This window comes from Artemia sp. Qi Xiang Cuo, chromosome 10, assembly GCF_049724085.1.
Source record: "Artemia sp. Qi Xiang Cuo chromosome 10, ASM4972408v1, whole genome shotgun sequence".
Taxonomy (NCBI): Eukaryota; Metazoa; Arthropoda; class Branchiopoda; order Anostraca; family Artemiidae; genus Artemia; species Artemia sp. Qi Xiang Cuo.
The window spans coordinates 23,651,946-23,667,132 of NC_142803.1; positions in this window are offsets into that span (position 1 = coordinate 23,651,946).

The window sequence follows — 15,187 nt, forward strand, 5'->3', positions numbered from 1 at the left end:
CTCCCCACAATGAATTCAGATGGTTTTAAGACTCATCTCACTAGTCAAAACTCCGTTCAACCTTGAGCGAAGGTATAAAAGTTTGATGAAGTATTTCTCTACTTAACAACTACATTAATAGCCTCCAAGATGATAGGACTGTATGACGCCGAATTTATCAGTTTGAAAAAATCATCTTGTGGTGTTATATTCGAATGTGCTTTTTTATTATTGTCTATGGATCTTGAAGAAATTGACTGTTATCATTGGTTAGTGAACTATAATCTGTTTGAGTATGATAAAAGCTTGTGGAGTACTACATTACGTTGTATAAACAGACTGGGATTCTATGATAGAGTGATTACACCACTTAATAACACTGGTCAGGAACTGAGAAATGTCCAGGAGGAAGTCAGTGAAATTTGCAGCTTTTTCGGAGTTGAAGCACTCTACGTAAAGGGCAATGTACCTACAGATAAAGTTTTAATTCAAAAGTGTGACCCTAGGATTCCACTTTTCAATCTAGAAGAGTTTAAGTGTCCTAAATTTGAAGGAGGTTATCACCGTCCTGAAGACGAGGTTAGGTTCTTCGCACAGTGGATACCTAAGAACATAACTGATCGTGATAAATCCATACGACCTGTTAAAAATTATTCCGCATTATGGAACCATCAGTTGTGGATTTTTCAGAGTGAAAAATAATTCATAATTGTATTTTAACATTTTTTTTTGTTTTTTTTTTCTTTCTCAAAAAAAAATCTTTTAATAAAATTAATTAAAAAAAATCTTTAAGCGTAAAACATACTTTCTAGTTATAAAATTTATTTTTTAAGAAAGTGAAAAACTATTTCCTGAAGTCACCTCTTGGATACACAATGCAGAAACTTCATTTAAGAAACTATGAAAAAAATTGTAAGTAAGTAAGTAACAAATTCTTTCTTGAAGTCACCTCTTGGATATACAATACAGAAATTTTCATTAAAGAAATTATGAAAAAATTGTAAATAAGTAGCAAATTTTTTCTTGAATTCCCCTGTTGGATAAACTAAGACATTTCGTTCAAGAAATTATGACAAAGTTATAAGTAAATAACACACTCTTTATTGTTTATATGACTTAAATACACGATGTAGAAATTCATTTCAAGAAATTATGAAAAAAATCTCAGTAAGTAACAATTTCTTTCTTGAAGTCATCTCTTGGATACACAATATGGAAATTTCATTCAGGAAATTATGAAAAAATTTGTAAGTAAGTAACAAACTCTTTATTGATTTCACCTCTTGGATATACAGTACAGATACTTCATTCAAGAAATTATGAAAAAATCGCAAGTAAGTAACTTTTTTTCTCTTTATCACAAACAATTTTCACTTAGCTAAATGATGTAGAAATTATTGAAAAATTCTCAGTAAGTAACAATTTTTTTCTTGAAGTCAACTCTTGGATACGCAATACGGAAATTTTATTCAAGAAATTATGACAATATTTATAAGTAAGTAACAAACTCTTTATTGATTTCACCTCTTGTATATACAGTACCGATACTTCATTCAAGAAATTATGAAAAAATAACAAGTAATTAACTTTTTTTTTTCTCTTTATCACAAACAATTTTCACTTAGCTACTTGATGTAGAAATTTAATTCAAGAAATTATTAAAACATTCTCAGTAAGTAATAATTTCTTTATTGAAGTCAACTCTTGGATGCACATTTCATTCAAGAAATTATGAAAAAGTTGTAACTAAAAAGCAAATTCTTTCTTAAATTCACATGTTCGATTAAAAAAAATACATTTCATTCCAGAAATTATGACAAAATTCTAAGTAAGTAACAAACTCTTTATTGTTTTCACGAGTTAGGTATACGATGTAGAAATTAAATTCAAGAAATTATGAAAAAAATTCTCAGTAAGTAACAATTTCTTTCTTGAAGTCAACTCTTGGATACACAATACAGAAATTTCATTCAAGAAATTATGAAAATATTTTTAAGTAAGTAACAAACTCTTTATTGATTTCACCTCTTGGATATACAGTACAAATACTTCATTCAAAAAATTATGAAAAAATCGCAAGTAAGTAACTTTTTTTTTCTCTTTATCACAAACAATTTTCACTTACCTACACGATGTAGAAATTTAATTCAAGAAATTATGAAAAAATTCTCAGTAAGTAACAATTTCTTTCTTGAAGTCAACTCATGAATACACAATACGGAAATTTCATTCAAGAATTTCATGACTTAGATACACGATGTAGAAATTTGATTCAAGAAATTATGAAAAAATTCTCAGTACGTAACAATTTCTTTCTTGAAGTCAACTCTTGGATACACAATACTGATATTTCATTTAAGAAATTATGAAAAAATTGTAGGCAAGTAACAAACTCTTTCCTGAAGTCATCTCTTGGATACACAATGCAGAAACTTCATTTAAGAAACTATGAAAAAATTGTAAGTAACAAATTCTTTCTTGAAGTCACCTCTTGGATACACAATGCAGAAACTTCATTTAAGAAATTATGAAAAAATTGTAAGTAAGTAGCAAATTCTTTCTTGAATTCACCTGCCGGATAAACAAAAAGACATTTCGTTCAAGAAATTATGACAAAATTCTAAGTAAGTAACAAACTCTTAATTGTTTTCACGACTTAGATATACGATGTAGAAATTTAATTCAAGAAATTATGATGAAATTCTCAGTAAGTAACAAACTCTTTTTTTTGATTTCACCTCTTGGATATACAGTACAGATACTTCATTCAAGAAATTATGAAAAATAAATCGCAAGTAACTTTTTTTTTCTCTTTATCACAAACAATTTTCACTTAGCTACACGATGTAGAAATTTAATTCAAGAAATTATGAAAAAATTCTCAGTAACCCCACCGGTTCCTACACATTGCAAAAAAGTGAGCTGTACGAAAACTCCACGTTTTCAGCCAGACTGGTTTCTTAGCTAGATCTTTGGAAACAGCCCAGCCTCTATTTCTGACCGTTTTAAGTTTTGATTTTAGTGTTGTCAGTCAAAAGCCTTTGACCTAGAGAAAAGTGCTTGAAAAAATTGCCTGATTATCGAAAAAATGAGAAGCCACATCGTGTCTCAGGGACAAGCATAGAGTACAATTCATTAAAGAAATTATGAAAATATTTGTAAGTGAGTAATAAACATGTTTTGAAACTATGTGCTATTTGCTTGCCTTTCCTTGGCACCTTTTCAAACGAGCGGGGATCCCCCACTGGTTCCTACACATTGCAAAAAGTGTGCAGTACGAAAAACTTGGCATCTTTCCAAACGAGCGGGGATTCCCCACTGATTCCTACACATTGCAAAAAGCGAGCAGTACGAAAACTCCACGTTTTCAACCAGACTGGTTTTTTAGGGACCAATCAGGAGAGACATGCAAAGTCGACATAGCTTTATTTCATTTTTTAAGGTTAATTTAGACGAGGTTACGTGCGCGCACGTGGATACAAAAACTACTTATTTAACAAAAAAATTTCGTTTTTAATTACCATCAAGTAAATAAAAATCACACATAATTAGTCAACTGATTCACTCAAACCCTGTAAATCTATTTTAAAAGATACAACAAATGCCCACCAATTAAAGAAAAACTACACGGAATCAGGCAACTGAGTCTCTCAAACCCCTTAAAGCTCTTTTAAAAGATACAAAAACAACTTATTTTTAACACAAAAATTTCGTTTTTAATGACCACCATGAAAAGAAAAACCACACGGAATCAGGCAACTGAGTCTCTCAAACCCCTTAAAGCTCTTTTAAAAGATACCACGACAAAGCACTACTCTCGTGGAACTCAGGTCCCATTTAACTCAACCCCCGTGCAACTGAGCCCCCCATGTAACTAAAATCACAGTGAACTTTGAAAGATCAAGAGAATGTAACTGTGACAAGCTAAACCACGACAAAGCACTACTCTCGTGGAACTCAATCCCAATTTAACTCAACCCCCGTGCAACTGAACCCCCTTGTAACTGAACCCCTGTATAACCGAAACCCCCGTGTAATTGTACCCCCTTTAACTGAACTCTCATGCAACCCATCTCCCTCAAAACACTTTTCAGTCATTTCTCGTTAAATTGACAATACGCTCCAAAACATCACTTGTGTATTATACAGTACATAATCATGGCATCTCTCTCCAATTCGCAAATCCCATTACCTCCTTTTTTTGCAAAGGTTAATCAAACATCTCCGATTGTAAAAGCATTAAAAAATTTTCCAATCACTAATTACCCCTTTTTTGCAAATGCTAAACAAAAAAAACTGTCTGCTTTTCAAAAACTTGTCCGTTAAAACTCGAAACAAGACGTGCTGGTTTTATAATACAGGTTTAATTAATTGCGTAAACCTCTTGGCAAAGATGTAATGACCTCTAGAATAGAATTACCTACCAGAAAAACCGGAAGGAACATAAAGTCGTAGAATCCAGACGAGCATCTCTACTGGTATTTTGTTCAGCATAGTTGAAAAACCCAATAACTATGCCTTTAGGGGTAACTGGACCCCCCCACAGCCCATGGAAAAATGGCTGTAAGTTATGGAATTTGCCAATTACTTGCGTATAGTATTTGTTATTGGGAAATATGCAGACATTTTCCGGAGGATGGGGAGGTATTTTGCGTCTGGGGTGGGTTTCTTTGGGGAGGAAAATTTCCGGGAGAGAACTTTGTAGGGGGAAATTTTACACTGGGGGGATTTGACAGAATTCCTTTTCTAAATTATTTTTATTCGTCTTACTTTATCTTTGCCAACTCAATTTTGCATCTGGAGGTTTTCTGGGGAATTTTACGGGGGAAAAATTTCCACCGAAGGGGGAATATCCGGAGTGATGGGAATGACGTTTAGAAATTAGTCTTTCAAATCGAAGTACACTAAAGAGAATTTTTTCAGGGCAAATCGTCCACAATAAATTTTACGGGGGGGGGGGCATGAATTTTCAGTAAGTATGGAATTGTACGGAGCGAGTTTTTGAGGGACGGGGGGAGTTTTCTTGGAGGGTGACCCAGATTTCTCAGCTTTATTTGAAAAACAATCGGAAATTAAATGAAAAAAACAAATTTTTTAACTCAAAGTAAGGAGCAATATTAAGAATCAAAATGAAGAGAAAATATTCCGTATAGAAGGGGTAGCCCCCCTTCTCAGTACCTTGCTCTTTGCGCTAGTTTGACTGTTTGTCCCAATTTTTTTTAAGTACGACTCCTGAAACATAGAGTAGGAAGCTTTTTAAAAGTGCTAAAAATTTTAGCACAAAGAGCAAGGTATTGAGGGGGGCAACCCCTTCATACGGAATAATTTCTGTTCGTTTTGAGCTTTAGTATTGCTCCTCATTATTGCTCCGTTTTGAGTTTTCAATTGAAAAAGCTCGTTTTTTTTATTCAATCAAACAGTTCGTGGTAACGAACTGTAAGTAAGGAGCGACCCGGCTCAATGGTAACCAAAACTCTAAAAAACGGGATTTTGATACCAATAGATACATCAAAAGAATCAAATTTTAATTCTGATTTCAAATATATAAGTTTCATCAAGTTTAATCTTACCTATCAAAAGTTACGCGCCTGAGAAAATTTGGCTGATTTTCGAAAAAAAGGGGGAAAGACCCCCTTAGAACCTTAATGAAAATCACACCATCATATTCAGCGTATCAGAGAACCACACTGTAGAGGTTTCAAGCTCCTATCTACAAAAATGTGGAACGTAGAAGAAAGATCACGGATGCGTTTTTATTTGTTTTTTTTTTGTTTTTTTTTTCTTTTCCCCAGGGGTGATCGTATCGACCCAGTGGTCCTAGAATATTGTAAGAGGGCTCATTTGGAATGGAAATTAAAAGTTCTAGTGCCCTTTTTAAGTGACCAAAAAAATGGAGGGCAACTAGGCGCCCTCCCACGCTCATTTTTTTCCCAGTCACCCGATCGAAATTTTGAGATAGCCATTTTGTTCAGCATGGTCGAAAATATTATAACTATGTCTTTTAGGATGACTTAATCCCTTGAAGCCCCCAGGGGGGGGGGCTGAAAGTTATGAACTTTACCCAATGTTAACATATAGTAGACCTATTAGTTATTGGGAAGTATACAGACGTTTTCAGGGGGAATTTTCTCTGGTCGTGGGGGGTGGGGTGGTTCGGGGGTTATATGGGAGGATCTTTTCATGAAGGAAGTTTTCCTGGGGGAAGGGACATTGCTATGAAGGGGGCACCGGATTTCCCAGCATTATTTAAAAAAAGATAAGAAATTAATTATAAAAAAAACAACTTTTCCAACTGAAAATAAGGAGTAACATCAAAACTTAAAACGAACAGAAAATATTACGTGTATGATTGGGTTAACCCCCTAGTCAATACCTCACTCTTTAAGCCAAAGATTTTTTAGTACTTTCATAAGAGCTATTTATTCTAAGTAACGGCCTTTGTGATTAAGAGTCATTTAAAAAAAATTGGAACAAAATTCGAACTTTAGCTTAAAAAGCGAGGTATTGACTAGGGAGCAAGCCCCCTAATATACGTCTTTTACGATGACTTAATCCCCCCCCGTGCCCAAGGGAAGGACTTTACGTTTTTAGCTTTGCCATTGTCTTAAATATTTCTTTAGGTTGTTGTACGTGTACAGAATTATTAAGTACTAATTTTTGTCTAGTAGGGGGGGGGGGGCTGAAAGCGGGGTGACCTCGAGCGACTATTTAGGGCGAGGCTGGGTCGTTTGGGGAAGGGATCTTTATCTGGAGGGGGCGCCGGATTTCCAAGCATTATTTTAAAAATGATCAGAAATTAAATTTAAAAAATCAAGTTTTTTCAACTGAAAGTATGAAGCAACATTAGAACTTAAAATGAAAAGAAATTATTATGTATATGAGGGGGTTCTCCCCCAAGTCAATACCTCGCTCTTTGCGCTATAGTTTTTTTTAGTGCTTTCAAAAGAGCTATCTATTCTAATTCACGGCCTTTGTGATTAAGGGGTCAGTTTTTAAGAATTGGAACAAAATTTGAACTTTAGCGTCAAGAGCGAGGTATTGACTAGGGGGCAAACCCCCTAATATACGTATTAAAAATATATGAACATAGAAGTTCGTTAGGTAAGTTAATTCATAAGTTACGCATATTTATTACTAATAAGAACGTTCGCAAATAAAACTACACAACTTTCGAGAAAGCCATTTAACCAAATAAAAGTAAAACTAGTATGCAAATTTTGTTTTAATTATTCGGCCTTTGTGATTAAGGGGTCATTTTTAAAGAACTGGAACAAAATTCGAACTTCAGCTTAAAGAGCAAGGTCCTGACTAGGGGGTGAACCCCCTAATATACGCGTTAAAAATATAAGAATATTTCTTCAGTTGTTTCCTCTTTAAAACATTAGGAGCTTGTTGCTTTTTGTGTTTTGCATAATTGTAGTTCCTTGTTTTTGCAAATATTCTTCAGTTTTCTTGCCTTCTATGTCAAAAGGCACTTACCGCCATAATTTGGCAAAGTCCGTGTCCACATTAAAACTAATAGTTTTATAGTTGTGCCATACCCATGTAGTATCATGTAGTATCCAAATACACATGATGGCGTATATATTTTACATGATTGCTGTTTTTATAAAACGAACAGAAATTATTCCTTATATGAAAGGGGCTGTCCCCTCATCAACGCATCGCTCTTTACGATAAAGTTTTTTTTGTTTAAAAAACGAGGGCAACTAGGCCCCCTCCCACGCTCATTTTTTTCTCAAAGTCATACAATTAAAACTTTGAGATAGTCATTTTGTTCAGCATTGTCGAAAATCTAACAAATATGTCTTAGGATGACTTAATCCCCCACAGTTCCCAGGGAAAGGGCTGCAAGTTATGAACTTTGCCCATTGCTTACATATTGTATTGGTTATTGGAAAGTATACAGACATTTTCAGGAAGAATTTTTTTCTGGTGGGGGGGGGCTGGAGGAGGGGGTTACTCGGGAGAATCTTTCCGTGGAGGATGTTTCTTTGGGGTAAGGGACATTTCTATGAGGGGGCGCCGGATTTCCAAGCATTATTTAAAAAACAATCAGAAATTAAATTTAACAAAACAATATTTTTAACTGAAAGTAAGAAGCAACATTAGAACTTAAAACGAACAGAAATTATAACGTATATGAAGGGGTTCTCCCCCAATTCAAAACCTCGCTCTTTACGCTGCAGTTTTTTTTTAAGTGCTTTCAAAAGAGGTTTGTGAATTATATTTTTTTTTAACTTTTAACGTAAAGAGCGTGGTATTGCTTAAGGGGAGAACCCCCTCATATACGTAATAAACAAAACAATAAAAAAAAGCAAGCGATACGGCTCAATATTAATCGAAACTTTTAAAAACGGAATTTTGATGTCAATAAATGTATCAAAAGAATGGGCTTATAATGCTGATGCTAAATATATAATTTTTAGTAAGTTTAGAATTACTCATCAAAGGCTATCAGCCTGAGGAAATGTACCTGATTTTTTAAAGAGGGGGGAAATATACAATACAAGAGAAAAAATCTTAATGAAAATCACTCCGTTAAATTGAGCAAATCAGAAAACCCTATTACATATGTTTCAAGCTCATATCTGCAAAAATCTAGTTTTTTATTGTTTGAAAAATAGAGTTGTGAGAAAGTCAAACTTTAGCGTAAAGAGCGAGGTGTTGAGGAGGCGACAGCCCCTTTCATATAAGGAATAAGGTTTTCATTGTTTAAAAAAAATAAGAGTTGTGAGAAAGTCAAACTTTAGCGTAAACAGCGAGGCGTTGAGGAGGGGACAGCCCCTTTCATATACGGAATAAGGTTTTCATTGTTTAAAAAAATAAAAGTTGTGAGAAAGTCAAACTTTAGCGTAAACAGCGAGGCGTTGAGGAGGGAACAGCCCCTTTCATATACGGAATAAGGTTTTCATTGTTTAAAAAAATATAGAGTTGTGAGAAAGTCAAACTTTAGCGTAAACAGCGAGGCGTTGAGGAGGCGACAGCCCCTTTCATACAAGGAATAAGGTTTTCATTGTTTAAAAAAAATAAGAGTTGTGAGAAAGTCAAACTTTAGCGTAAACAGCGAGGGGTTGAGGAGGGGACAGCCCCTTTCATATACGGAATAAGGTTTTCATTGTTCAAAAAAATAAGAGTTGTGAGAAAGTCAAACTTTAGCGTAAACAGCGAGGAGTTGAGGAGGGGACAGCCCCTTTCATATACGGAATAAGGTTTTCATTGTTCAAAAAAATAAGATTTGTGAGAAAGTCAAACTTTAGCGTAAACAGCGAGGCGTTGAGGAGGGGACAGCCCCTTTCATATACGGAATAAGGTTTTCAGTGTTTAAAAAAATTAGAGTTGTGAGAAAGTCAAACTTTAGCGTAAACAGCGAGGCGGTGATGAGGGGACAGCCCCTTTCATATACGGAATAATGTTGTCATTGTTAAAAAAAATAATAATTGTGAGAAAGTCAAACTTTAGCGTAACCAGCGAGGCGTTGAGGAGGGGACAGCCCCTTTCATATACGGAATAAGGTTTTCATTGTTTAAAAAAATAATAGTTGTGAGAAAGTCAAACTTTAGCGTAAACAGCGAGGCGTTGAGGAGGGAACAGCCCCTTTCATATACGGAATAAGGTTTTCATTGTTCAAAAAAATAAGAGTTGTGAGAAAGTCAAACTTTAGCGTAAACAGCGAGGAGTTGAGGAGGGGACAGCCCCTTTCATATACGGAATAATTTCTGTTCGTTTTAAGTTTTAATGTCGCTCCTTACTTTCAGTTTAAAAAACTTGTTTTTTTTATTTAATTATATAAAGGACCGGTATAGTTAATTATAAATGGGGATTATATTTCAAATAGAAATGTTCAAACTTAAACTATGAGTTTCGTGTCTTGTACGTTCTAGACTAAAAATCAACGAATATCGCAGTTTTATACATTTTACAAAACTATGTTTCATTAATTTAAAATCGACTGCCTGTTATTTCGAGGATTCCAATCACTTCATATATTTTTAGCTTCAATATATCCTAAAGGATTCACCAAACAGAATTGGAAGCTGAAAAGATAAGAAATTCATATTTTCCACCCTGGGAGAAAAACAACCAATGCCATTTATGTTCAACAGCGAGATAATAAAGCTATTATAAAAAATAATAGTTATACTTACTCTTTATTTCTTTTTCAACTTTGATTTAGCGTTGGACCGAGGTTAATAGAACCATTCTAACCAAAAAGTTAAAATAGTCATGTATGAGCACATTTTTATAACAAGCCTCTGTCGTTAGTAGTAGATTAAGCCTTATTATTTCACAGTGAATAATAATAATAATAATAATAAAGTGCTCAGGCTGGATCCGAGCAACTGATCCGAAACGCACACTTTTGTGTTTTTCAAACGCAAATGTGTCTTTGAAAACACTGGCTGGATCCGAATAGACTTAGGCTTTAAAATAAGAACAGTATTTAACAAGCGTATTTGTCTAACTATTCCAAATCTGATGTTAATACAGCACTCCCAGTGACGCAAGCAAGTCTTTATTCCTATCAGACCATCTGTAAAAACGCCATAAAGTTATCTCTCCCATGTTCCTTAGTGTTTGACATTAAAGCGGTTGCACTGGTTTTGGTAATGTATGTGTGAAGTGTAGCGCTAATAAGAAACTCCTTAGACCTGGAATGCCAGTTCCTGGCGCCAGATTTATGAAAGAAGATACAGAACTACCAGTGGAATAAAGAAGCATGTCCAACGGGCATATAAAACAGCGTTGCTGATTGCAAACTCTGTAACAGTAAAAAATATAAATCCGAAGTCACAGACCCATGAACTGGCGAAACAAAAAAGATTTTTTGTTTCGCTGTTTTATCCTTAAAGACTGTCAAAAACACCATTTCGATTTTAACAAAATTTTACTCGAACGACAGGCATAGATGCTAGTAAGCAATCGTTTCCTCCAGAAAAGCTTAGAAATTATCTCTTTTTTTTCATGTTTCCATCGAGCAAAATTAAAAAATAAAATGATAACTGTGTATGTAAAATAGCTGTGTACTTACGAATACACAGTTTCAATTCTGAACTACGATCCTGATTCTCAGGGAACAGTATTTTTGGTGGAACAGCATGACTTTTGTTTCTTTAAAGAACATCACTCTTATGTTCAGATACAAAAAAAAAGTGCAAGAATTATACTACACCGAAAAGGGGGTTCTCTAATTGTCTCCTTTCCCCGTGAGACTATCTTGCGACATAGTTTAAATAATTGATGAGACATCGCAGCTTTTCCCGCATTACACCGTCATTCAGCTTTGAGTATAAAATTTGAAAATGGATCCGGCGTGCATATGACTTCGAAATTTTATCTGAATAAGAACAGAAAAATATATGAGCTACCAAACAAGCTGCTTGCTCTTGAGTCATGGATATGCTTAAATTATAGCCTTTTTTCAATAACCAAGGGTGATCACGGAAAAGCTCAGGGAGTCTTAACGTCACCTTCATAATCAAAGGCATTGTTGTAACCACATATGAATGATCTTTCAACAAACAAAATTTCCGCTCAAAGGTCGCTTTGATAACATCCCAGCTGGTTTCACCCGTGGTTGTTGTCAAACCTGGATCACATGGTAGGATAAAGGCGTCTCGTTGAATCATACTTCCTTTTTGATGACTGAAAATGCCATTTGCCTCTTTGAAAAGAACCTGGCGATATTCTGAAGACCATGGGCACCCATAAGGGGGGGGGGGGGCCTCTAGCCCTCCTGCGCCCCAAATGACGCCAGCCGCCAATGACGCTGCCTTATATTTATTATAATTTAAAAGACTTTTTCCACAAAATAAGTTTTTCAAAGAAAAGTAAAGAGCTTAGTTAAGCTAAAAATGGGCAGAAAAAAAGTAAATAATCTTCCAAGCGTAAAACTACCACAAATCACTATCAACAAATAAATGAAACTCAAAACGAACATAAATTAGAATAAATAGCCAAGTCAAACTTAAAACGAGCAAAAATGAGTATTACTAGGGCTGATATCCCCCATTCCTTCTCAAGGCCAAAACATAATTTAGGCTTTACTAAAAAAATGACCGTGGATTGTCGGTTTAATATACCCATACTGATATTTATTCTTCAAGTATTAAATTTTTTGTTTTTATTTAAGTAAAAAAAAGGGAAAACATTTAAATGTATTTTTTTTCAGTAAAAAACAAATAATGTTCCGGTCTTGAGAAGGCATGGGGGTTATCAGCCCTACTAATGCTAATTTTTGCTCGTTTCGAGTTTGACTCGGCTATTTGTTCTAATTTATGTTTGTTTTGAGTCTCATTTATTTATTAATAGTGATTTGTGGTAGTTTTATGCTTGGACGATTACTTGTCTTCATTTCTTAGAATAAATAGCCTTTTTTTTTTTTTTTTTTTTTTTTTTTTTTTTTTTTATAGTAAAGCCTATATTATGTTCTGGCCTTGAGAAGGCATGGGGGTTATCAGCCCTAGTAATACTAATTTTTGCTCGTTTTGAGTTTGAATTGGCTATTTATTCTAATTTATGTTCGTTTTGAGTTTCATTTATTTGTTGATAGTGATCTGTGGTAGTTTTACGCTTGGAAGATTATTTACTTTTTTTCTGCCCATTTTTAGCTTAACGAAGCTTTTTACTTTTCTTTGAAAAACGTATTTTGTGGGAAATTTTTTTTAAATTATTATAAATACAAGGCAGCGTCATTTGCGGCTGGCGTCCTTTGGGGCGCAGGAAGGCTGGAGCCCCCCCCCCCTTATGGGTGCCCATGGTCTTCAGTATATAGCCAGGTTCTTTTCAAAGAGGCAAATGGCATTTTCAGTCATCAAAAAGGAAGTATGATTCAACAAGACGCCTTTATCCTACCATCTGATCCAGGTTTGACAACAACCACGGGTAAAACCAGCTGGGATGTTATCAAAGCGACCTTTGAGCGGAAATTTTGTTCGTTGAGAGATCATTCATCTGTGGTTACAACAATGCTTTTGATTATGAAGGTGGCTTTGACTCCCTGAGCTTTTCCATGATCATCCTTGGTTATTGAAAAAAAGGCTATAAATTAAGCATATCCATGATTCAAGAGCAAACAGCTTGTTTGGTAGCTCATACATTTTTCTGTTCTTATTCAGATAAAATTTTTAAGTCATATGCACGCCGGATCCATTTTCAAATTTTATACTCAAAGCTGAAAGACGGTGTAATGCGGGAAAAGCTGCGATGTCTCATCAATTGTTTAAACTATGTCGTAAGATAGTCTCGCGGGGAAAGGAGGCAATTAGACAACCCCCTTTTCGCTGTGGTGACTACAACTAGACAAGCTGTTGAAGAATCGAACTTGATTAATGTTGAGAAAAAAATAAATAGGAATTAACTTTGAATTGGTAACAGATCAGGTTATCGAAGATGATAAGGGGCTATTACCTGTGGATTTCGCTAATCGGTATATTGGCGGAGGCGTGTTAGGTCACGGTACACTTCAGGAAAAAATTCGGTTCTTGATATGTCCCGAATAACTTGTGACGCGTTTACTTTGCGAATCTATGGATTACAACGAATCCATATTCATTATTAAATGCCAAAGATATAACTCATATTCAGGTTGTGGCAATTCATTTATCCATTCAGGTCATTATAAAGACAGAACTTTCAGAGATATCTACAGCAGAAAAATGGAAAAGATCGTTGCTACCGATGCCATCTATTTTCGAGGAGAGCTGATCAGCTTAATGTTGATTGGGTGAACAGGGAACTTTTCAAAGCATATGCAGGGTTTTCTTGTGGTCAGGGTTCAAATGAAAATGTTTGAAGCACTTTTTTTTGTTTTTGTTGAAAATTTTAGGTTACCTCTTACAATAAGTTTTTCAACGGTTTGGATGGATTTTCAATAGGATTTAGTCTCCAGACAAAATAAGTTTACTTTTTGTCTTTATTTAACAGAATCCTTGTGTGGGGGATCTTCTCAAAATAAGTCCCGCAGCCGTGTGACGTCATTTACATAAGAAAATATCCTCTTGTTGTTCAAACGACTTATCATTTTCAACCATTGAGAGTTAAATTTACTATAAACATTTTCTTCTTGAGTTTCTTGACAAGAAATATTTTCTTTCAAAATTAAATAGCAAGTAAGTAAATTTAAATAATACAGCATTGGACTGTTACGGTCCTTACTGGCGGTGCTGATCTCCGTTTAATGGCCCTTCAGCCAGGAAGTCCAAAGGGGGGTTGGGGCCAGCCATCCTGTGCTTTTGCATACCCTTCCTGCTTACTTTCCCTAGACTTCTTCAGGTACCCACTTAGAGCTTCAAAGATAATTACACATAAGAAAACGCCTATGACTTTTTCTTAGTTGGAATAGTAAAAGACACACCACATGGAATCAGGCAATGAAGTCAGTCAAATACGGCACCATACCCTAGAGAAGTAGTTTTTCAAAAGATGCTTGTGTTATATTATCTTGTCAAAAGATAATTGTGTTCTATCGTCATCCATGCAATGATTTATTTGGATATTTCAGTTAATATGGACTAGAGTTCGTTCTTTACTATAAATAAAATGTCAATTGGAGCAGCCCATTGATCCACCGATGACGACCGTGATGAAATACTGCTTGGTTGCAGCAACAGCTAATCTTGTCTACGAAAATTCAGTGAAAAGTTGGTTGTATTTAAATTTGTGCTTTGTTAAATACAAAAGGCACTAGATGTCACAGAAAGTGACGAATTTTGTCAAGTAGGGAAGACCAAGCGACGTCGCAACATGAATCCTTCCTAGAAAATTTCTCTTAGAATTAAATCCAACGATGAATCTGAAGGAACAAATTTCTTCGTAGGAACTTCTCATAAGTCCTTTGAGTGCTTACCTCTCCTTTTATTGATTTTAAAACAACTTTGTCGCCAAAAACGATTCCTTTTCAAGATTAACCGAAGACAGGGACAAATTAAATATTGACCCAAATGAGTTTTTTTCTCTTTTTTTTTTTAATCGAGTTGCGTGCAATCTTAAATCCACAGCAAAGCTGTATTCTCGCCAAAACCTAGCTTAATAGAGGTTTTTACATATTGAATATTCTAAATAGCCCTTTATACTAGTTTTTGTAAATTTGTAAGTTTAAATTTTGTAGATTCTTCAGTCTAGAACGAAAAACAGGATTCTTATTAAAAATTCTTGTCCCTGATATTACAGTTGAGCTTGAATTACTGCGCAGAAAATTTCTGCGCAG